Source organism: Aphelocoma coerulescens, chromosome 3, assembly GCF_041296385.1.
Source record: "Aphelocoma coerulescens isolate FSJ_1873_10779 chromosome 3, UR_Acoe_1.0, whole genome shotgun sequence".
NCBI lineage: Eukaryota > Metazoa > Chordata > Aves > Passeriformes > Corvidae > Aphelocoma > Aphelocoma coerulescens.
This window is the reverse complement of record NC_091016.1, coordinates 57,059,151-57,083,025: the sequence shown is the minus strand read 5'-3', so window position 1 is coordinate 57,083,025 and position 23,875 is coordinate 57,059,151. Positions and strand designations below refer to the sequence as shown.

General features: G+C 42.0%; 1 long non-coding RNA gene across 2 annotated transcripts in view; it reads left to right on the top strand.

Moving 5' to 3' along the window:
• Nucleotides 1-11,572: 11,572 nt before the first annotated feature.
• The window catches only part of LOC138107243 (uncharacterized), a 35,654-nt gene continuing 23,351 nt past the window's right edge, over nt 11,573-23,875 (top strand). For both annotated transcript variants that reach the window (XR_011149345.1, XR_011149344.1), the window contains exon 1: nt 11,573-11,847. This is a non-coding gene — a long non-coding RNA (uncharacterized lncRNA). The remainder of the gene's footprint in view (nt 11,848-23,875) is intronic.

The window sequence follows — 23,875 nt, the reverse complement described above, 5'->3', positions numbered from 1 at the left end:
CAGAGATGCTGGTTCCTGGAAGCTCTCTCTCTCTGCTCTGTAAATTAGTTTTGAACCCACAAAATGTTTGGTAAGTGACCCAGAAGTGGCATGGAAAGTTGAAACATTCAAAAGCAGAAGAAAATTACAGAGTAAGTACCTCTCCCTGCAAAGCTTGCCTGGCTTTTATCCTTACCCAGTCAGTGCTAGAGCTACTCTGAGTGTCCTCTTCTTTGAAGTGATTAAACCCTGACCATACTCTTGGGAGAAGAAGGTGATTCAAACCATAAATAAAAATGTAAGTCTAAAGGTCAGGAAAGCCAATGTGATATTTCAGCTCCCAGTTCATACTGGGTTCTACAGTCAGTTGGACTCTGTGGCCAGTACATATTTATAAAAATCTATCTCAGTAAGTCCATCTAACTCCTTTCTCACTTGCCAGTGTACAACACTAGAAGATAACCCCAGTGTTGGTGCTGTGTTTTGCATCACACACAGAGAAATGCACACTTGAGTGAGTCAGATCAGTCTTTATATCCCTATTTTGTAGCTGGGCTTCAGAGTCAAGGTAGAATGCCAGGCTCATACCCAAGATCCATGTGAAGCATTCCAGGTAAGTGTTAATGCTCCAACCCATGGCACAGCATTCTCCAATTTATCAGAGGTTACTGGAACCATTGCAGAAAGCATCAATGAGGTTATGATGGGCAAACATGCAATCACATAAAATATTTTTGTTTCTAATTCATGGTCAGCCCTGCAACGATCATGGGAAACAGGAGGGGACATGTGCTAATGCAGAAATTGAAGTACTTGAAATTTTGTGCTAAAGTAATCTTGTAGCTTTGTGGTTTATTTTAAGGAGTAGGCATTACACTCAATGAGTTGGGCACAAAGTATCTCTAGGTTGGAATCTGTCCCATAGGATTAGAGTCCTGGATTTGGAGCCAACCAGCCTGTTATTTGTGGAGGGTGAGGAGGTGAATGTGTCTGAACTGCCCACTCGATCTTGCCAATATTTCAGTGACCTTTCCCTAGATCTGGAGAGCTGGAGTCCAGTGGGAGCACCATCATCGCTTTAGAAATGAAAGAAGTGGAGGCAGCTTCTGATTTTGGCAGCATAAGCCTACCTGTTTCAGGGATGCGTCAGCCTCAGACTTCACATCGACTTCAACACTGAGCCTGGAATGTGGTTTTTCCCTTCTCAGTGAAAACAAGTTTGGGTTGTATCAATAAATACCTAAGGAGACACGTATGTATGTATGTCTTTAATTGCCAGAGAGCTGTGGCCTAGAATGCCAACGTGCCCAAGCACTTTGCTCCCTTAATCATTTAAAGTGCTGTGCATGCTGCTTGGATACCTCCTAACACTGTTTGCTAGATCAGATATCAAACAGGAATGTTAAACTTTGGAAGCGGGACAGTGGTATGCCTCCGTAATTGCCCTTCTCTATGAATAATGGAAGCCCGCTGGACAGGACAATGATTTATTAACGTTACCTCTCTTGCCTTCTTCCTTCTCCATGTGCCATCTCAAGCAATGCAGTCAGTAATTTCTTATTGCTGTATTTTTTTGTAGCATACTCATCCTAGAGGACCAACAAATTTGTGCCCCAACAAAACTTTTATTTTTATAGTTGATGCTGGCATCAAAAATATTTTTCCACCATTGTTGTGGGAACAGTTTCCTCATTCTCAGAGACACAATGGCTCGCATTGCTGCTCTGGCTCCTATTCCCTTTACTTCCATCAAAAACAAGAAACTGCTGGGAGTCAGAAGCAGTCCCAGGGCTGGGATCTGGCCTGTGAGCTCTTCACTGACATCTCAGACATACCAGTAAACCCTGGTGTGACAGAGCAGGGATTGGACTGGAGCCTTCCAAATGCTAACCAAATTGCAGGAGCTGCTACAACAGAAGGCTGCTTCCTCCCCCACAGACACCACTGCTTGCATTTCATTTCTAGATAACCTCGGAAATTCTCTGTATTTCCTCTGCTCATTTGGTTTATGTTTGCTGAGTTGTTAAAATAGTATCAGGAAGAAATCTTACTGTGCACAAGGGTTGAAAGCCAACTGCTAAATCCAGTGAAGCTTTTTCCCTCTATTTTTCCCAGGGACTCCATTTGCCTGCCAGCACCATGTTTAGCTCAGAAAGACCCAAGTAGCAGAGGAGACAGTCTGATACCAGCCCATGGTCTTATGCAGCTGATCTCTCTGCTGAGCAGATGGAGGTGTCTGTCCCTCTCAGCATGGATGTCTTACCCTTTTGTCACTCATGTTCCAGTGCCTGCACCTCCACTCCTCTGGAATGTGCAGCTCATGTGGCCTGCTCTGCCTGCCCAACCTACGCTGCTCCCACCACACGCCCCTGCCTGATGCTCCATACCAGCAGGCACTTGCTGTCGCCTCAAAGCTGTTATCTCAGAATCTGGGAATAACAATCCAGCAGGGCTTCTTGGACATGCCTTCAAGACTGAGTGAAAGATCAGCTTCTAAGAATCGTGAAAATTGCTGCTCTTTGGTAGAGGGCAAATTTAGCGCCTTCTGTGCTGCCAATGGGACTTAAAAGGCCTTATTCACCCAACTGCCACTCTTCTCAAGAGTGCCATAAAACTTCCTAGACAAGAATGGAAGCAACTGACGTTTGCCAAGTTTATGTGTAAATGATCGTTTTTCATAGCGAGCCAAATAAGCCACTGGAGCAAACTAGCCAAACAACATTTTCAGAAATCGCTGACTCCTGATGAAGCAGGTCAAATCTAACTATCTCCTTCTATTTGAAGTTATTGTGAAACACAAGAAAGCACTCAATTAACTCTTCTTTCACTCCGAACAAGATGTGAAAAAGATACAAAATACACAACCATATTCATTCTTACTCTTACTCTATGCCAGTTAAATGTTTTCTCTCCTTGGACATCATGAGTGCACTAATCTTGAAAAGAGATTTTTTGCGTTTTTTTCCATGTGATGACTGAGCTATGAGAAGGAAACTGTGTCAGAACCAGCCTCTATGGTGGATTGGTACATCTTTAGCAACTTACAGAAAATGTGATAGATATGCCCCAAACAGATCCTATGAAAATTGTTAGCAAGAGAAACTCAGTTCATGTTTTACAAAGCAGTGAGCCTTGCTTTGATCAAAATATACTCTTTTTACCCCTGCTTTGCTAATAAGTATTGTATCCTTAAAGGGCAGACAAACATCTTTCTTACTCCTTTACAGTGCAAGGTCTTTCTTTCCCTGTGGATGTGGATAGTAGCTTGCAGGTGGTTCCCATAGGAATGGCTGTGTTTGGCCCATGAGAGAGCACTGGTAGGCTCTTTGGGATTTAGCTACAGCACATAAGGGAGGAGGCTGATGTGGAGTCTGTGAGGCACATACAAGAAGCACAGTGTGGGTCCCATCCACATGCCTGGTGTGGGACTGTCTCTACAAGCACAGCTGGGACTCGACAGCTCACCCACACAAGGCGGAAGTAGACAAGTCGTGCTGCCTCCCTTTATAGGCAGCCCAGGTATATCCATATGTCCATCAGCAGGTTTCTTCTCTCCGTGCTTATCTTGGTCAGCAATTGTTTACATTCTTCTGAGGGACCAGCCAAATGAAAGCACCAAGCAAAGGTGTGCCTGTGTGCTTGCCCAGCTTTCTACCCCACTATTAAATGGGCCAAATTCTGTCCCTAATGCAGCATAGAGAAATCTTCTTACTGGGATCTTCTAGGGACCACCCTGTGCCTGGAATCTAGCTCAGAGAGCAGCTTCATGTGAAACAAAGAGAAAAAGTGGCTGTTCCCACATATGCGTTGCACTGGGATGCAATGAAGAGGTTTATGTTGAGAAAAGCTTAACAACACAGGTTAGAAACCTTCCTGGCACCAGCCTTTCTAGTGTCACTTATGCTTACTGTACCTTCCTAAATATTTTTCAAAAGCAGCCTGTGTTTATGCAACATGGCTCCCTTGTATCAGGAGGCCTGATCTCGATTGTTTTCGTGGAGCTAGGCATTCAGTCCAGTCACTTGTCCAGAACAACTCAGCAGAAAATACGGTATCATGTCAAGCAGTCATTTCCTGGCAATGTGGCATCTTCTTTGGCAAATGCTTCTTAAAACAAACTAAAATGGCACAATAGATAAATTTCTCAAGTCCAGGCTTGTTTTAGGCCATATCTGCCAGACAGCAAACACTGTTGGTCCCACAGTAAGTGACTTTCCCTTCCTTCCTTATTCCTGTGGCAAGGCCCTGCAGACACTGTGCATTCACGGATACAGCTCTGTGATTACTTTGGAAGTGCAAAATACTTGGCATAAGGGATTGTGACGGGGTTTCATTGGCTCTGACAAGTCTCCTCAGTACCTTCAATTTTGGCCACCCAAATCTTTGCTTCAAAATACCCCTCCATTTTTTCAGTAATAAAATAACCATCTCAGGTGGCACTGCCTGCTGTCACCTGCCCATCCTGCTGCCTTCAGGATTTAGAAAAGAGGGAGGGAGAAGAATGCAATCATATATCTGCAATTGGCAGTGGGATTCCTGGCTTTGATTCCTCCTCTGTGGAGTCCTGTCAACCAGACAGTTGTCCGGATGTGAGTGTTTGAGTGTTCTCTGGCCGTATCAGTGTGAATCATTAGTCAGCAGTTGTGTGGGATGCAGTCCTCTCCTTTGGAGATGACCTTGTGCTGGGATCTAAGGTTAATTGCTGTTTTGTTTTCTCCACAAGTTCTTTACTTTCAGCTGCCTTGTACCTGAATTATACCTTTTATCCTGTCTCCCTTCTCTTTCCTATCACCTACTCACTTCTGCTTCTTCTGGCTCCAGTTAAACCTGCATTGGACGGCTCAAGCTTATGCTTGTTACTGAGCTCTGGACTACTCAAGGGTTTTGCAAGAGCTCCACATGACATGTGCATGGCATTGGTGAATGAAGAGTTTTGTATTGGAACATAATTACTGAGGGGCCTGGCACAGAACAAGAAATACAAGTCCTTTTCTTAAACAAACATTTGCAGTTTGAGTTGGCAGAACACCTGGATACCAATTCTTTATGGGTTGGGATCCTGTAGGTTTATTTATCCAGTTATGTTCCTGTTTTTGAATTTAATGACTCCCTAACTATCATCACCATGGTAGAAAAAATATTGATATGCAGGGTACAGGAGACAATTATATGTTCAATTTCATCAGCAACTAAGGAAAGTATTTAGCCAGAGGCAGCACGGGACAGCTCTGTCTATTTACACAAAAATTTGGATGAACTACATTACATTTTCTATTTCTTCTGCTTTCCAGTATGGGGGCTTAAGGCTCAGACACAAGTAAACAGCAACAGATTTTTTTTAAGTACTCCCCATTCTGGTAAGAATAGTTTGTTACAGGAAACACAAAACCAAAACCCCTGCATTGTGCGGGGCAATCAGGGGAGTTATAATCAGAATACTATATCCCTCGTGATGTTTAATTGCAACAGTGTCAGAGAGTTGTACACTGAAGAAGATGCTTTCAACACTGGAAATAGTCTAAGCAATACTGCTTTGAGTTTTTAATAACATGGAGTGTGAAGTAAACAGGGCTTGGGGTAAACACAGGTAACAGATTAGGGTTGAGAAGAGTGCCTGGAAGGGAAATTCACTGTCTGTCTCTCAGTCAGTCTTACTCCATCTGTCTGCCTCTACCCCTCCTCCTCCCATTTTGCCCTTGTTTCCAGCAGAAGGCCGCAGATGGAAACTTTTGAAGGGCTGAGGAGGAGCAGGTATGATTAACTGCTTTATTTTTTAAAAAGTTATGAAGTGGTAAGATTTCCTTACAAGATAATCTTTGTCTGAAAAGAATTTCTAACAAAAGGGTATTGTGCCCCAAAGAGGTAAATCTTTTGGTTTCTTTATACTAGAGAAAGATAATTAGTCACTGAATGAAACTTGATAGTAGCCTGCCTGTAGCAGCATGATACTCAGTAGGAGTAAATGGAAGACACTGCTGATGAGTCGTAGGCATATTTTCATAAAAAAACATTTCCTGGAACTGAGAGGAATTGGGAGGAAAAAAATAGTCAGAAGACTAAATACGACTAACTTAAAGGCAAATGTATACATGTTCATTTAAAACTGAAGAGAGTAAGAAATCTTGAATTAAAAGAAAATAGACTAGCACCAAAAGCTGATCTACGGTGATCCACACAGTTGCAACACTCACATCTTGAATTAAAAGAAAATAAACCAGCACCAAAAGCTGATCTACGGTGATCCACACAGTTGCAACACTCACATCTTGAATTAAAAGAAAATAAACCAGCACCAAAAGCTGATCTACGGTGATCCACACAGTTGCAACACTCACTCTCATTTAGGTTTTCAAAATTTAGTGAAAAGCAGAGCACATCACAAAAGAGCCTGAATTTTTTACTGAAAAACACAGATTTTTTTTGAGCATGACCCAGATGCCAAAATTTCAGACTGTATGAATATTTTAATATCTCTCAGAAAATTTTCCCCAGTCATCAGGAGAAATACTCAAGGGAAATTAACTATGCATTGATAAGAGAAAGAGAAAGGTATTTGGAGGTTAGGTAACATGGAAGATGTAAAAAGCAGCTGAAGTCAGGTAAGAGTGGGGCAGCCATATTTGTGTCATAAGCAACAATGTGACTACTTTGCAAGGATGCAAGGCATACTAAAAGAAGCAAGTGGCCCTTTGATAGATTAAAATTATAAAATTATTAATTGTCATGTAGAAAAGATAGATTTTTTCTGTTCTTATCTGTATTTGGAAGCCAGAAAGCTAATGAGCATGAATGCCTTCTTTCCACTCATGAAGCAGGACTATATTAAAACACACTGACTCAGAATTAATTTTTTTGAAAAACAGCGGATCTAGAAAACTTGCAGTCAAGAGACCTACAGAGATGACGGAGCAGATCCTGGCCTAGAAATATTCATTTTTACTGAATCCTAAAACACAGAAGGACACTAGAACAATGCAGAGTGTTCAGCCAACATCACAGTAGGTCATCAGCATACTTTACAGCACTGAAGCTTGGTGTGCCTGAAAAGGGATCCTAGGCAGCAGAAAAATGAATTGTTAATGAAATTAAATGGGAACACAGTCTCTAGAAGTCTACACTGATTTACAAGATAGCATTCTTGCAAGAAACTAATGATACACGATGTCTGTGTGGTTTGTTCCAAAGGGATTAACATAGTGCTTGAAGCCCCTCCAGAGAGCTCGCTTGCTGGTTCCCTTCAGGCAGCCATCTGTATGCAGCAAGTTACTCAGTGCTGCTGAGGTATAACCAGACTGAACCAACAAGCAGTTAAGTTGTGGTTTGACTACAGCATCTTAATCATCAGCTGTAGGTCACAGGCAGGACCAAGGCAGAATTGATCTCCCAACGTTGGCAAGAAACTCTTCAGGTGAGAGGCACGTGACTGATCTCTGCTGTAAAAAGAGATAAAAACTTCACAAATGTCCTGATGATTTGACCTTTGAAACCAAGTCAGGTGATCATTATGACTTGAAGCATGTGAGCAGGAGACACCATCCAAGCACCTAGGGGAGGGGGACCTCATTAGTAAATGGAACCCAGGCCAGCTTCTGACAGCGACTGAAAAAATCACAGAAACAGAAGAGTTTGCTACCCCAATCCAGTTTGAGCAGGGATGTGCTTTTATCTCTGTGTACAGTATTAGAGATACTGTTTCAATGCCCACAGTTTTAGGAGGCTGTTGAAATATTGGCATGGGTGTGGAAAACAGCCAAAACATTGTGCAGGGCCTAGAGAAAAAGGCCATAGCAAAGACTTGGAGAACACAGTCTGTTGAGTTAATCAAGGCTTATAAAAAGTGAGAAATTATTTGATTACAGAGGATGTTTCCTGGCAGGAAATGTCATGGATGAAGGAGCTCTTAATCTAGCAGAGAAATGTGCAACAAATGCCAATAGCTGGAAATGGAAGCCTGGCACCTTCAAATGAGAAAATGATCAGAAATGTATAACAATGAGAGTAGGCATTAAAACAAATTGCCAAAGAAAGTGGTTGGTTCTTTATATCAAACTATCATCACATCAAATCTCCAGGCATTTCTAAATGATGAGTTTCTGTTAGACAAGTCATTTGGCTCCTTATGGGAAAGACAGTCCAAAACCTAATGGCCCATCCCAAGGACTGAAACTTAACTGGCTTCAGGAAATTCAGACCAGATGATTTACTGACTTCTCTAACCATCATTTTGTGTATCTAAGAGGCTGGTACAGGTTAGTTTAAGTTTTTCAATTCTTATCTACCAGCCTTATTTGTCATCTCTCTTGTAAACAAAGACTTCTTCCAGCTTTTGCCTGTCTGGACTCCACAGGTGGGCAAAGAACTGTCTCTGCATCTCTGGAGATGCAAAGGCAATCTCTCCTTGTGGCTGAGTACCCTGCAATATCCGGAGCTTTTCTTTTCCCAGACTTCTCCATTTGTCCTGGAAAAAGGGCAATTTCTCTCTATCCATCGTTCTCTTTCTCTCTTTCTCCATCTTAAGCCACAGTTGCCAAGTCTCCTGGAAAATATTTTCTAGCTTCTGGAACAGATTATTATCCCTGCTTGGTGCAGATCTTTCTCTGGGTGGTTTTCAGAGCCTCTTGGGGCCCACTACTTCCCATGGTCTGGCAAAATCCCTGACCACCACTTGGGACCTTGGTTTGTTTATTTTAACATTTGTAGTGAATAAAATGAAACTAATCAATGCCAACCATTGGTACAGAACAAAAAATTAATACAGACCAAACACATTTCTATCTGCTAAAGAAGGATGTAGAATAAAGGCCTCACCCAGTGTCAAATTAAATAAACTCCAGAGTTAAAAGTTTTGTCTTGCGACACATTCTACAACTGTTCAAACTCTGTGTCAAGAAGCAATAAATGCCAGAGCCAAGGGTTTGCAGGGGACAAGTCCTCCTGCCTGGTCCCGGAAGCTCAGGCCCAGAGACAGACACCAGGAGCATTCTGTTTCATTTCAACTACTGGAAAGACTGGACAGCCCCAGGACAGAGACTGGCGCCTGTTGGAGAGGATGGGTCAGATAAGGCACTCAGCTTCAGCAACGTCTTAAATAAGGACTGAGAGGAGCACTCACCTCTCACTGTGTGCCCTATCTTTCCAATACTTTGGTTTTGTACTGCTCTCCTGCTCTCTGCGGGAGATGGGCTCTGGGACTGACAGTCTATACTTCATCCTTTGCACTTCAGAGTCTTCCCAGTTTGGGGGATTTCTATGCTCTGTTAAAAAAACAGAAGACACAGGAATCAAGTGTCACTGAGGTATTTGAGGAAAGCTGTCTTATGCTTTGCCATGGCATGCATGCCCAGGCTGAAACTGGTGATCTGCCTCAACTCCCCTTCCTGGGTCTCTGGTGCTACTGCTCGCCCCAGTGGGGCTTCTGGGTTTGCAGCCCTTAGTTCCTTGGCTCAGGCAGTGCCAAAGCCATTGTTTTCTGTGCTGGAGCTATGTGGTTTCTGTGCTGGAATTATGAGTACACCATGAAAAAATATTAACATTTTTGTGTAGACTTATGCAACTTTTTCCATGAAGACCCTCAAAAATGGCAAAAGTCTTGTCTTGTCATTAACCGTCGGGAAGTGTATGGTACGTGTGTGTCTTCTTAAAGCAGCAAATGTTTGTCCAGAAAGAGCATGTTTGCAGACCAGAGATGTTCTGAAGGATGTCACTTATAAAACTCCCACCAAAAGACCTCTTTGAAGGCCTCACTAAGCAGACATTTATAAACCTGCTTTACAGGCAAATTTTGTTCTACAAACACACAAGAGCAGTAGCACTGCTCTTGAGCAGTCATGAAGCATGGCTGCAATGTCAATTAGATTGGGGCAAAGTCCCACCATGGTGCCACTTTTTACCAGGAGTGAGAACCTCTTCCATCCTGGAGCAAGAATGGTGGTCACCACCAGGGTCCCACTTGCTTTCCTAGTACCTCACCAAGGGCCCCAGAAATGCTTCCTGTGCTCTCCTACTAGGAAACACTATCGTACATGAGATCCCAAACACTTTATAAAGGGCCTTCAGCCTTAGCACGTGTATCAGCACTTTGTAAAACACATGGGGATGGAAACACACATGCCAAATTCTTTGAGCAGTGAGACTGATTAGTGACTCAAGGTTTGTCCTGAGGAAATGCTTGCTTTTATAAAATAGTGGGCTGCTGTCACTAGTGTTTGAGCAGCCTTCATTGCTCAGGGGCTCAGATGTACTCTGTGAAATCCAGACATACCACCACATGTTTTTGAGGTTGATGGGTGGACATATGCCCATTACAGAGCCCAGCTATACAGATGCTCAATGATTAAGCTGGACTCCTACACACTTGTAAGGTACACAAGGCTCATGGAGTGCCTGCCAAGTTCCTCAAGTAGTAATAGTTCATGACACTCTTGAGATATCTGCCAGATGCCGACACAGTGTTCTGAAGTTCCTATTTCAGGACATAATTTTAAAAATACTTCTAGCTCAGGATTTAGATGCCAAAAAGCATTTGTGTATGAATTGTAATGTAAACCATAAATCCAACAGGAAACATCAGAGCCTTCTCCTTTCGTAGATACCTTGTGACGAAGGAGTTCGGAAAATGTTCTTTTATTGGCAAGAAAACAAATACATTTTACTGTCCCATATGTGCAAAATGAAACAACCAATTAACATATATCTGGCAAAGAAAGAATATTTTTACCTTCCAGTATTGCCCACACATCCCAAATTTTATATTGATTGCAACATTTATGAGTATTGCACAGAGGGTGGATGGTGAGCACTCTGCTGAGCCCTGAGTTTGGCTGACAGGGAGACATGGCACTTTTAATAACAGAATAAGCAATTCAGCTCACCCTGAATTTTCTCACATTTCTGGAGCTCACACTGGGAAAGCAAAAGCTACGACTTAGTCACTTTCATATCATCAACTAGCTGGCATAATCACTCTCACAGTACAGATACAATTCTCATCCTTTCAGTAGACATCAAAATGAACTGCAGTAGAAAAGCAGTCCCAAGAAGAGACCCTTGTCTGCTTTGCCTCACATAGATCCAGGTTCAATAAACCATGGGTGCATGTGTGTGTTGTATGTGTGTTTTCAGCACATTGGGTCTTTGAAGTGGGCTTCTTGTTTTTTTTATTTTTTCTCAAGTAGGACTCAGATAGGTCTGAGGAAGTTCTTAAACCTAACGAGACACTAGCCCTGCTTTTCCCAGTATGTTTTCACAGGGGACATGCAAAGACAACAACAGCGTGAGCAGAAGAATGCAACTCCCACCCCTGCAGCAAGCCCTCCTCAATGCATGTTTTTGGCCTGGCCACACAAGCCTCTGGGCCAGAATAATGTATTTGTTGTTTGTGGGGTATTGTCACTGGCTATTTGTAATTCCTGAATAGATTCAAATGGCCTGTGCCACCATTTTGAGCCATGTCCCGTCTTCTTCATCAAGTTTGCATATGCTGGGCCCCTGAGTGCACTAATAAGCCTTGATCAACCTCAGCTGGAGCTTCCAGCCACACCCACACCCACGGGGGCAAGAAGCCCCATTTCAACTCAACCCAGGGCTATCAGGCTCTGGCTGAGTGGTAAGGGAGGTGTGCTAATCTCTTATCCATGTCTGTGGCTATGCCTTTTTCCACTATGGGCCTAATTGATCCAGACTTCAACCAGCAGACTGATACCCTGGCTTGGTCCAGCCTGGTTGTTGTGGACTTTTCTGGCCATCATTGGACCTTAATCTTAACCCTGACCTATGGATCAAATTTCCAGCATGACTTCAGCTCTGTTTCATCACCATGATACTGCCTCATGACCTGGGCTCTTGGCTGGTTCCAGCTATCGTCTCCAGGTTTGTCTTCCTTGCCTTGTTTGAGTGCTGTGGATGGGCCTTGTTTGGGGAGGCTTGGTCTTGCTAGCTCTGGGTTCCCACTGCCTCCTGGATCACCCTGCCTCAGGGAGCAATCAGCCTGTGTGGTGTCATGACCCCAGGACATACATTTAGGAGCATAAAAATGGTTGAGAAGGCCTGACTAAGAGTCCTTGTCACACAGTAGCTGGAAGGCCATGTGGATAGTTTGAGTTGGACAGTGAAGTGCGATGAGGTGGTGAACTGTACCTCAGGCCATTTGGAGTGGTTAAAAGTAGTGTCAAGGCCAAGCCCCTGTATTAGTGTAGTTATATATTTAGGTCTAGCTTTGAAATCAGTCCTGTTTCTAATACAGTGAAATCCCACGAATGAGTGACTGAATCCTTTTCGTGAGGTCCTAAGTTATCTCTGTGCATGTTAGTACACTCCACACTGAGCTGTAAGAGACATAAATTTGGAGCTCTGGTTTCCCACATAGCTGCAAGACTCCTATAGTCTTGACCAAAATGACGCTGTCTTCTTCTTGGCATCTGAAGACTTCCCCATAACAATATCTCCAGGCTCTTCCCATGTCCCCAGAATGATTCTTTCTCTGGTTCTCTTAAATCTCTGCTTCATCCTATGTCCTCAGCATCTTCCCTTACAGTAATAATTTCACTTTATCCTGCTCCTCAACTCAAATATTTCCTCATATTCTCACCATTTGCCACTTCTACCAGATAGGTGAGCAAGAGGCTGTGTGTGCATGGACAAGTCTAGAGCTGCATGCCCATCAAAGCCGCAGGGTAATGGCTGGCTTCTGCTTGCCTCTTCCTTGCTAAATGGAAGTGCACTGGTTTGGGGTGCCTTTCTTTCCCCCTGTCCTCTTCCCACATGGATTGCTGTGAAACTGGTTTTAAGAGGCCTCTGCTCTGTCAAACATGATTGAAATTGACCACCAGATTCAAGGGTACCTGGGGAGAGGCCTGACAGACAGATGGGCTTTGTGTAAGCCCTTGTTCCTCTGAACTCTTGAACTATTAAGTGAGATTCAAATGCTCAGGGAATGGAGTTATTGTACCTCCCTCATAGTTTAAATTCATCCAACAACTGCAATACTGTGTATTTAAAAATGTATTAAAACTTTCTACTTTCTGTTTTCAGAACTGCTGTGAAAGATCAGCACTTTACACTGGGTAATGATAAGAAAGAGCTTTTGAATGGCCATTATACTGCACAAGTGTGTTGGGAACTGCTTGTCTTTAACTTAGAACAGAGGGAATTTTTCAATTTGGGAAGATAGACTATTAAGTGTAGTTTGAATGTGCCTCTCTCTTTTCTCTTTTCACTGTTTTTGCACCAGCTTGAACATGTAGCCAGAGAGTTTTCTGAGACCTTTTTTAGCAATGAGAGTTTAATGTGCAGGCACCAATCTTAATATTATGGGAGTTTAGAGGCACTTGAATGTGGAATAAATTGGTTTTAAAAGCAATAGCAATTGCTCAAAGGATCATGTTACAATAATAGATTTGAAAGTTGTGAGTGATGCCGTGGATGAGAGATGTAGATGAAGCATTTTGTGGGCTGTGGGGAGCAAAACAGATCATGATTATTGTATTGACAGAGGTGGATTGTGGGGACAGCTGACACCTCTTTAAAGTCGGGGGTTTCGATCTGTCTGTGGTTACCATGGGATGTGGGAAGGCTGCAGGGGCACCACTCAGTCACACTGAGGGATGAGGGAAGGAGGAGAGCCTGTGTCTGTATAATCAGTAGAGCTCTGCACTGGCTAAACCAAATGCTGCTGTGTTAAATATAACAGTAAATTATGAAAGTCAATAAAAAAAAAAGAAGGGGAGCCCAAGTAAGAGGAACTTGAAAGAGATCTACATGACCCTGACAGAAGAAACCACGGCCCAGACCCCCAGAGCTGTTCAAATGAGAGTCAGGTGCCTCAATAACTTTTCAGATCTCAGCCACAGTGTGGAAAGAGAGAAAAGGAGCTGGCAGTCTACTAAGCTACTTCTTAACAGACTGCTTTTCTTCCACTTTGAGAGGAAGCATGAAAGGCTGAGCTGTCAATATTTTTCAGGATGCTGTTGGGAATTTCTCCTGCTTTTATTTCCTATTTCATAATGTTTGCATTTTGGTTTACATGTGGTATATACACTGGAAGTAACTTGAAATTCTAGATGGTTTTTTTGCCTGGCTGTCCAAATACAGCAATATCTTGTTGGGCACACTGAGGAAAAGGTTAGAAGTGTTTTGGCTGTAACTCCCTGCTCTGATCAAATCAAGACCTTGATTTCCTCAAACTCCTTGTTAGGACCACACCTTAGCATCAATGGTTTATGTCTCTAAAACTGAATAGTTATTATTAGCTGACACCAAAACATAGTCAATCAGATTCTGGTTTGGAGATGTTATGGATGGCATGTAAAATGAAGTACTGACAACTGACAAAATAGTACAGCAATGAAATTCTATTCATAAACTCACACTCACTAGTTTCCAAACTATTGTTAATGGCAATATCTATATGGATGTCAAGAAGGCAGGAGTGGGAAGGCAGGAAAACAAGAATCACTGAATTAAACTTGAATGTGCATACATATAGAAGCATATACCCATGTGTTTATTTTCACAAGTGAGATAATGCCGTATCTGTTCTAAGTGTAGTTTTTCTGCTGTTCCATCTGTACAAATGGCTCTAAAAGCAGTTCTGAAAAACTATAGGAGATGGAGGGAGGAGCAAGGGAGTATATGATCCAGGAGAAGTGAACAAATCTTGTGGACACATACTGTGTGGGCAGTTTGGGCTGGCTCACAGGAAGCACCAGATAAGTCTGTCCCACAGAGGATGCTACTTTGTGCTCTACCCTCTGGCTTTAATGTTTCACAAACATCCTGCTGGCCCTCAAATGGCTGTAAGGATGGCTGTGAAAGTGCAAGCCAAAGATAAGCAATACAAAGGTGTCCAGAGGCAGGTGGAGCAAGATCTTCAAAGATCTGAATTTTTGCCATTCATCTTAATGGCATGTCATTACTTAAATCATGAAGCAATAAACAGTTTAGTGTTGTTAACTATTTCATTGCAGGGTAAAACTTGCAAGGTAAAACTGGACTGACAAGTAATGGTAAGATAGATACTAGTCGCTCTCATTGGCATCGCATCATGGTAATGTTTTTATGTGATATTTGCATTATACAGGATTGCCTTGAAACAATTAAATAAGCTGATATTGTGGCTGTTCTACTGTTTACCTGGCAACCTGCCTTTACATTACAATTTGACATTACTGTGACCATGAGATGATAAAATTTAAGTCTATAAGGAAAGAAAGAATGGCAGGGTGATACTATTGGTCTTTAGGAGAGCAGATTTCATCTTCTTCAGGGAAGATGAAACAGCATAGGAGGCTGTTGTAGAGCACTGTGAAGGAGCTTCATGTTTGTTTGATCTTCAAGAATCTCTTTGGAGTAGGAATACTCAGAAATTCCTAGTCCTGGCAGGGGCCTGGCTTTGGAACAGGGCACTCCTAACTGAAATGACATGCATCCTTTGAGGTTTTCCAAACTTAAGTGGATGAAGCTTTAAGAAACCTTAAAAGTTACCCTGCTTTGTGCAGCAGAGGTGGGGTGGTCCAAAGGTCCCTTCCAACCTGAATTAGTTTTATATTTCTGTTGCACCTTAATGCAGATGTATTAAAAAGGCATATTCTTTTCAGTTAACAAATGGAAAACTCCTGGCCATTCTGTGAACTGGATATGCTGCTGCCAAGTAAAAATAAAAAAAAAGGCTCTGAAAGTCAAATATGATGGTGATGAGCCCAGTACAAATGAGTCCATGTTTACAAAATGAGGAATTGTGTAGTGTATCAGGCAACCAGGGTCATCATTTTGTCTTTCTGTGCAAAAATGGCATTGTAAGACCCAGACCCATTGTCTTTAACTGGCTGAATAAGCCATTTGATTCATCTGTTCATTCTTCCAATGACCTTTTCCCTATGCTTCTTATTCCAATTCCCTGCTGTAATACAAGATATAAACCTCATGTGATAGCAAAGATCAGTAAGAGTCATGCAAGTAAATGCAGACATAAAGGTTGATGTGGGCTTTGTACAGTATTGTATCTTGGTTATTCTGAAAGTTTTGAGACAGAATCTATGTCCTGTTTCTCCAGAGGAAGCAAGTGTCTCTTCCCCAAGAAAAAACACCACAGCTCTTTGAAGGTGAGACACAGATGCCTGTCACAAGTTGCAAGGTATTTTGACGAAGTGTGGCATTTAGAAATGCTTATTTCTTGTTACTTTCCACTGAAAATAGGTGTGTTCCTCACAACCTAAGGTGGCGTGATAGGACTCCAAGTTGACTAGAATGTTGAGGCAGATCTGGGTAAACCTTTTTCTTAAGTTGAGTGTTCTCAAAACTGTAAAAGAGCTTTAAAATACAAACTCGAGTTTTATTTTAACAGAAACTGGATCCCGTAGCTTGAAAAACAGATAAAACTTAGAGTGAGACAAAACAAATGAAAGCATTTGGAAACAAAATTCCTTCTTGCCCGCTATGTGTTGGCAGAAAAGGTCCTTTTTTCAGGCTTTCTCTCAGTTTAGCAGCTCAGGAACTTTCTGTATTGCAACAAAATCTCCTCTGAGAAGGTCTTTGAAACTATCACTTTGAAAATATCACTAAGCCCATCACTGAGGCTTGGTTGTGTATCTGCTTTTCTTAGCACTTTGCCAATCTCTGAATTCTCACACTCTCAGCATAGGCTCTTACACATTTTACTCAGTGATTAAGTATTTTAATTTGATTGCTTTTTAATTAGGTGCTTATATTATATGATATCTAAAAAACTGGGCTGAAGAATGAAAGATGCTGATAAGAGGGAGCTATCTGGCAGGGGGTGGAGGATATAAACCTTCATTGGAAGTTTATTTTAAGACCAGCTTGGCACTAAACATATGTGGTGAAAGAGCACCACGTAAAGAGAAGTCTCTGGCCGTGTTTTTAGGGTTAGTTTCCTTTTTGTTTTGTTTTTATTTAGCTTTAATGCTTAATATCTTAAAAGTTGCCCAGGGTATGACTGGAAGAACTGATCCATGGAGGAGATTGCTGTGGTCATCAGAGAAGGATAGAATAATTAAGCTCTTCAGAAAGGGTTGCTGGAGATGAGATAAAGAAGCATGAAGCACTGGCAGAAAGAGAAACTGAAATGGAGAGATGATTTTACCATGTGATATGGTGTTTTGTAGCAATTTTGTAAATACTGTAAGACATTTCAATCTTATATCATACACAGACTCCTAAAAAGGTAAATTGCATGTAGGAAATTAGCTGGTAAATATATGTTAACATAAGAAAGTAACTGTGTTCACAGGCACCTTTTTAGTGAAAAACTTCAAGAGACATACAGACTTTTAAATTCTTAGTTCATTTAGTTTAGTGCCGTGTAATGCCACTGGTTGTTGTAAGGCTGTTCTAGCCCCTAGTCTTGGCTTTTACCTATTTTTAGTCTGGAAAGTACTAAAGACTCTCTCAGTACCTATTTAAAGCAATGGGTCCAGATGAACAAGAGAGAGAAGTATTATACAAATGCCTTTCTTTTCCTTTTGGTTTTGTGTGCATAGAACATGATGCAGAGATTCTGACCATTCCACTCTGAGGCACAGACAGCTGTGCAAAGGGGAACCCAGCCCCATCCCTGGGTCTGCCAGCAATAACAGATCTGTGGCTGTGCAGCTCAGCAGAATAAATGGTGCCCCCCTAGTCGTTGTGGTGGCAAGACAGAGACCAGGTCAGGCCAAGGACATGGTGGGTTCCTGAGAGTTTATATGGGGGAGTGGAAGGCCTGGATGTGAGGGAAGAACAGAGTACCCAGCTGCAAGTCACAGTGGCAGGTTGGGAGTCTCAGAAAGGGCAGAGTCACACATGGCAAGTATTTGTGTGGGAAGTTTGGAGAGCTATTCCTTAATGAGTTTGCAGTGTGCCAGGCCTTAGATTGATGTGAGTCAACCATGTTTTTTGTAATATCTTCCTCTGCATTTATAATGACTATTCATGAGAGGATTACAGTGAGGTACCCTGAAACTAAAAGGCATGTTTAGGATCTAGTGGCCACAGGAATAAAAGTCACGAGCAAGTCTGAATAGCACAAGCAGGCTGCAGCCTCATTCATGTTTTCTGACCAGTGTCATGCTCCTACTCAGATTTATCCTAACTCGTAATGCAGCATCAACTTTAAAAGTTCAACTGCTGTTGCCAGTTTGTAAATGAAATACCTCTCATGGGTGTCAACTCTTCAGGATCACCTTGTTCTTACTGCTCAAGAAGTCAAGTAATGGGAGCAGGTGATCACATCAGCTGAGAAAGTAGACAAGCCAGTATCTTCTGCAGATCTAATGTTTTAAAATGTTCTAAACAAGCACATGCCTGCCTAGATTTATGCTGTAGGACAATATAATACACATCTGTGTAACTGCAGAATTACTGTCTGCTGAAATGAGACTCCTGTGAAGCTGAAGTTTCATGTCGCTCCAGATACCTCAGGTTCACCCTTGTCTCCAGAGAACATTTTGCAGTGCTTCATATTTAAAGCTATAGACATACACTCAGCAAAACAAGATCCCTTCCTCGGGGAGTGAGGGGAATGGGGGCATGGCAGTTAACTACCAGCCTAAAGAAAGAGGGAAATGAGTCACAGTAATTAAGTAGGTCACTTCCACTTTGTGTAACAGTGCTCTTCTGGTACTCAGGTTAATCTCTGAAATAAAGAACTGTCTGGGCTGAAGTTTTCATCTGAGCTTGCTGTTTCTGCCCCAGAAAAGTGGGGAAAGTAAAGAAAAATTCCCTGTATAAAAATTGGTGTTTTCAGCTGATGAATATATGATTGTGGATTCTAGTGAAACTTTTTAACTCCCACTAATTGAACATGTGGTTTAGTTTTGTTTCATGCATCTATGTAGCTTCTTTTAAAAAAAAACCACTAACCCTCTGTAGCAGCTGCATTGGCTTCTGCTAATATTTGCTTCCCTTACAGTAAAACCTAAGCAGTTCAGCAAAAGATATAAACCCTTTCTTTACTTTTATGTCAGATCATGTCTTTGAAATGGTGAGTTTCTGCTGGAAGACAGAACACAAGTTTATCCATGGTGAGTGGGATGTTGCAGTATTAGATCTTCTTTCAGGAAGCTTCTTTGACCCCAAATAGAGGGTCAAAACATTTTGGTCATCAAAGCTCTCAAACAAGGGTGTTTGAAGATTAACCTATAACAAGGTTTTTTTCCAATAAATTTCATGAAGAAGAGGGAAGGGTATCACTACTGTCATTGTTTTGTTGTGGCAGATAGACTGCTGGCCAGAGACATCGTCCTTGGTGAAAAACTGATAACAGTTCAGTTTTGGAAAGTGGGTGTTTCCTCTGCTTTTAGTCACCACATTAGGTTTTCATAAGGAAACAAACAAAAAAACCCCCAACCAAAAACCCACCATCATTTCTCATGTTCCTGTTGCCTTCCTGAGAGATCAGTGTCACAACAACTTACTGTGTGTGAAGCAAGCTGCTGCTTCATTTTTTTATCCTCCCCTTCTAGGAAACAGTTGCTTTAGGACTGATTCTAGTAACCTGATACAACTTGATGTATTTTTGCTGGAATATGGAGCCTACATAAATTGCACCATAAGCAAATTTCTTTATAATGGAAGGATCGGGAAGCTGCAGCTTGGCAGGCGATTTCATTGGTGTGGCTTTTTTAAGGTGGATTTTCCAGATGCTTTTTAACAGATGATATTGTAGACTTTTTCAAAGGGTATTAGGAATACGCAGTTGCCACTGTTTTTAGAGCGTTCTACCTGTGTCCACATTTGGAAAAGACTGACAGATACCACTGTACAATCTGGAAGGAAAATTGCTGCTCTTTGCACTTTCCAATGTGCCTAATTATTTATCAGTGTTGCATGAGCCTGCAGACTCTTGCTGAAATAGAATCCAATCTCTGCAGACTCAAATACAGATGAAAAGTTAGGTCTCCCCTCTCACAGAGATAAACTGACAAAAATCCACAAAGAGTAGCAAAAATGTACCACATTAATTAAACCACAACATCATTCCTTTCTGGCTGGGACACAGTAGCTGATATGGGGACTTATTTAGATAGAGGATGGGCAGATGTAAGTGACTCTGCAGCATGCTGTGATGCAGGCAGGGGCTCTTCCGGTGCTGGTCCTGAAAAGGAGCCACAACAGAACTTTAAGTAGGAAAATTTCTTCCCAGCTGAGGAAAAGCTCTTGTAGACTATGGATACAGTGAGATCAACCAAACCAGCTGGATCTGCTGCACGTAAGAGTGCATCTCAGGAGCCAGGGCTGATGAGAGCCTTCATGTCCTCCAACAGATGTCCTGAGACACTCAGCACCTCCTGCTCTGTGAGGGGCTGGCACTGTCTGAACACATTAACAGCAGCATGGCCTTTGCCTCAGACCTTTCCAGGGTGCCAATGCTTTTGCTGAGGTTTCCTGACAGCTCTGAGAAAAACAATTCCTCATAAGGCCAAGATTATTTCTGCTACCAGTAGGAGAGGCCATCCCTTTCTGCATTCAAAAAACAGAGTGGGAAACCCTGGCCAGTGACTTTGACATGGAAAGCACTTTCCAGAGAGTTTAAAACATGCATTGTTTGCCTGGCACAGGCTGAGACACTGGGGAATGCTCTGAACTATGAAGACCATGCAATCTCTGTCACCACATTACCCCAACTGGAGAGCTCTGTTACAACTCAATAAAGCTCCCAGACCATTCAGACTTGATTTTGTTGTCATTACGGTATTATCTGTCCCTGAGATATTGCAGAGTAGTGCACCTTCCACCAGCTCTTCCTCTCACTGCAGCACATGACTGCACATTGCACACGGCTGAGCTCTTTGTCAGGCTGTGCCACATGGGAATTTCTCCTGATAAGGTAAGCCTTTATGTTCTGCCCAGAACATGAAGAAACGGAGCCTGGCCCTTAAGAATGAAGGAAAGAAGGAGATTTGCACTTTGTTCCTTCCATTAGAAAGAATGCTGCCCAGTGATCAGATTGAAGTAAACACAAGATAGGGGGCTGGAATGCAACTCTTGCCTTATCAGCTCCTGGCCTCTGCCTCAGGAACCCTCTGTCATCTCATAACATTTATTACAGGCTTACCAAGTATCAGAAAGGGTTCTGGGTTTTGGGCTTCTGCTGCTAAATAACTTATGTGATGATGAATGAGTAATTTAAACTTACAGCACCTTGCTTCATTATCTCCAAAACTCTTAACAGGAATTTCACAGGGCTCCCTGGAAGCTCAGTGTTCTTAAATTTCTTTAAGAGTCTTTCCTGAAGTATTTTCTTGCTATATACAAATAGTGTAATAACCTTAACCTGAAATTATTATTCCAGAGCCAAGTGGTAAACATCAGCTCAAATTGACACTGTATGGGTTTGTCTGCCCCAGAATGGGGTGGCTGCATTGATGCTGGGCTGCTGCCTTTTGCCTTGGTTTCCTCTAGGACCCACGTAGCGTAATTGTGGCTGTGAAAACTAGCTTTTCTTTTAGGGTAACTTTTTGGGTTCAAAGTCTTTGAAATAAGCAGATCCCTTGTTAAATTACTCAACTTACTTTTAAAAGGTCTTTTAAAAATAGTTTCAGTGGCTCCTTTTTGAAGAAATGGTTACAAGAAACTAAGCCATGTATCTTCACATAATAATTATGAGAATTAGATCCTATTCCTTAGTCATATGCTTTAACTATTCAAAAATGAGGGTATAGCCTTACAAAAGTCCTTTTTAATATATGTTTAGAATGTGTGGCAACCTGGTTTCCCCAAGCAAAAGACCATTTCTGCTGCATTCGGACTGCTAAGGAGGAGCTGGTCTGTACTTACAGGAGGGATTTCCCTAAAACTCAGCACCTGGGGATCCCAGCCTTCAAGACACTGACACTTTGTCCTGTGGGTTACCCAGATGCCTCCAGCTTTGGGGGTTGCCCCAGCTCATCTCAGCTTGCAGGTATCTATAGCCACTATGTTGGGGATTAATTTTTTTTTAATATTTTATTTGTAATTTCATAATGTGTAACCAAGAGAAGGTGGGTTTTGAAATGATTTTTTCAGATAATCTTCATTTGTCTCCCAGATTCTTAAGTAGCGGCTGCTGCGATCATACTTTCATCACAGCTGCCTTGTCCTCTACAAGGACCAAAAACTAGATGTGAGCCAAGAGGTGCAGCTGAGGGGTGAAATATGTCATTTCACAGACATATGTGAAATGACACAGTCATTTCACAGCAGAAAATAGGTGCTACAAAGTGGTAGTAGGGAAGAAGCACAGCTTTTAAAGGGGCGTGTGGTGAAGGAGCCAGAGAAGTAACATACCTAGTGCAGAGATACAAATTTATGGCAGTAAAGGCCTTCAGCCACAGGGATTCCCAGAGATCCCTCACATATGAAGATCTGCTGTGTTTGTGCTCTAATAAAAGAAGATTAACTAGGAAGCAGTTTGATGAACTGAATTCTACTCTTAATTTTGGTTGGGGTTTTGGGTTTACTGACTTGGTCTATATCCTCACATTGCAAATGTACAATTCTTCACTTCTGTAACTTTTTCTTTGGTGTCCAGAGCTCATGGAAAACATGGAATATCTCTGACAATGTGTGCCTGGTAACAGAAAATTGGTTGTGTGGGATTTTTCTGGAGAAGCCCTTCCAAACAAGGCTCAGATATGAGATGAAGTAGTCACTTAAGGCTGCTTTGAGATAGATATGCTGATGACAGCCTGTGGGGAAAGCTTTCAAATGGGGTGAAGTCCATGCCCAATAGGCTAGTTCAACTGGTCAATTCCCACTGAATAAATTACCCCTGTTCTTCAGGGGAAAAGGCACCACTCTCACAGAGCAGAGCCTGGCTGATGGGTGGCCCTCACAGGGTTCTGCTGCAAGAAAAGCTGCAAACTGAGGCACTTTGCAAAATGGAGTGAAAAACCAGCAGCTCTTGTTTCAGTGTAGCCAAGCATTTATCATTTCCATTTCAAGACAGATGAACTTTTGACCAACCGATTTGGGCTCTATATACCCAGTGATAGCCAGAGTGTGAGTGCTTGACAGGTGCTATCTTTCCAGAGACTTTGCTTCAGGACAAGTGCAGTGAATTTTGGCATCTGAGAGGTTCATGACATTTTTTAAAGGCCATGAAACAGTTAAGTACATGTAGGTATTTGTATATATTTATATACATATAAGTACACATGCACACACATGTATTCAAAGAGGTTGCCAATTTTTAGCAGAAGCTGTGCAACTGGGTCTGTGGCAGTATATAAAATGATTAAGTTTTGAGGTTTCTTAATTTTTATTAAACTTTTTTAAAGGATCACCTTTAAAATCCCATTAAATGCTTGCATTTGCCTAAAATGGTTTGTTTCAGTAAATGAACAAACCTGTGAATCGACTAAGTTTCAATATGGTGGTGTAGGAGCATTTGTGTTTCTGTTTGCTGAGTTTTCACTCTGGGAAAAGCAAAAAGAAAAAAGAGGCATTTTCTGCTGGAAAAGATTCCTCATATACAATTTTTTTACTGAGTTTAATAAAAAGTCAAAGAAAAGAAAACATTCATGTCTCTTGACTCTTGCCAGCTCCTGCTGCTGCTATTTGTTTATAGTTTATTCCTTTATTTTTATTATTACTGACCATTTATTAGTACTGTAGTGGTGCCCAGATCTCCCCCACGCCGATCGTAAGGACAGGCTGCAGCACGATTTACAAACAGACAAGCTGATACCATTGCTTCCATCAGGAGTCCCAGCACACAGTCAGCTGACCTGGAGCCAGGAAGTGCAATGCAATAAAATCACATCCAGGCTTTGGGGTACGTTTATGAGCAAACACAACCAGGGAGGGTTTTGAAAAACTGCTGGCAAAGACTCAGGTCTGCATGCTGTGGGGATACCATTTTATCCCTTCTTCTTGGAGTAGAAAGGGGTATTTCTCAGACAAAATAAAGGCTTTTATTCAT